This window comes from Clarias gariepinus, chromosome 1 (assembly GCF_024256425.1).
Source record: "Clarias gariepinus isolate MV-2021 ecotype Netherlands chromosome 1, CGAR_prim_01v2, whole genome shotgun sequence".
NCBI classification, from domain to species: domain Eukaryota; kingdom Metazoa; phylum Chordata; class Actinopteri; order Siluriformes; family Clariidae; genus Clarias; species Clarias gariepinus.
Window position 1 is genome coordinate 19,523,744 of NC_071100.1, and position 1,534 is coordinate 19,525,277.

Consider the following 1,534-nt stretch of genomic DNA (forward strand, 5'->3'; position numbering starts at 1 on the left):
GTTGCTCTTCTATCAGCTTGAATCAGTCGACCCATTCTCCTCTGACCTCTAGCATCAACAAGGCATTTTCGCCCACAGGACTGCCGCATACTGGATGTTTTTTCCTTTTCACACCATTCTTTGTAAACCCTAGAAATGGTTGTGCGTGAAAATCTCAGTAACTGAGCAGATTGTGAAATACTCAGACCGGCCCGTCTGGCACCAACAACCATGCCACGCTCAAAATTGCTTAAATCAGCTTTCTTCCCCATTCTGACATTCAGTTTGGAGTTCAGGAGATTGTCTTGACCAGGACCACACCCCGTAATGCATTAAAGCAACTGCCATGTTATTGGTTGATAAGATAATGGCATTAATGAGAAACTGAACAGGTGTTCCTAATAATCCTTTAGGTGAGTGTATATACAGTACGTGTATTCACTTCAAATTCAGTAATACTCTCGCTTGGACAAATCATGTTAAAACTTTATATTATGTTGTCTTAAAGACAAAAGGATGGAAAAGTAATGATTTTTAAAAAAAACTTCATTCTACCTTAAACTCTGCATGAGCTTGTTGTTTTTAATGAAGATGATTATTTACTGAAACTTTAAAGACACAAAGAACAAAGGAAAGGACACATAGGAAAGCTGTCCTTTGCCCCTCTGAGTCACCATAGAGGAGGATTAATCCTGTGTGATTTTCAAGATTAAGCAGCTTAACACTGTTTTGATCACACTGACTGCCACATGTTCAGGGAGACTGTACCTAATGGTAATTCCACTAACTTGGAGGAGAACATGACATCAGTGACTATCTACATCAGCAAGTAAAATCAGTGACATCACTGTCTCTAACATCATCACCACATGATGCAACCAGAAGATGTGGATGACTGCAGAGGTGCGAGAGCTACTAAGAACCCAAGACTCTTTAGAGCAGGTGATAAAGCAGCAGAAAATCTCATCTCCCTCCTCTCATCCTCAGCATGTTTTAAAGAGAGACTAACGAGAGAATCCTGAGCAGCTGTATTACTGCCTGGTTTGTGAACTGAACCATCTTAGATCACAAGAACCTGCAGTGGGTAGTGAGATCATCTCACCAACAGACACACCTTACACACACACACACACACACACACACACACACACACACACACACACACACACACACACAAACAGAGCTATTCATAACTCATAGACACTGACTCTCTAATCTCTCTGTCACAAATCAGGTTTAATCTGACAGAAAAAACAACAGACCATTAAACAGTTTAAACAGTCTCTTAGCAAGTTATTAAAAGAGTTTTACAGGTTTTTGTGACATTTTCATAGACATAGTGTTGTTCCACTTGATCTCCAGCTCAGCTCACACCGGCCCTGCTCAGCCGTGCTCACACTGTCTCTCTTTAACTTTAATACAATCATCTACAGGAAACACTTCTCTGTGTCTAACTGTGTAAATGTTACTGTATTGTGATGCTGATCACATGTTGTTTATATGTTCAGTGTTGTACAGAATCACATGAGAGAAAGTCTCTTACTCACCAGTAACT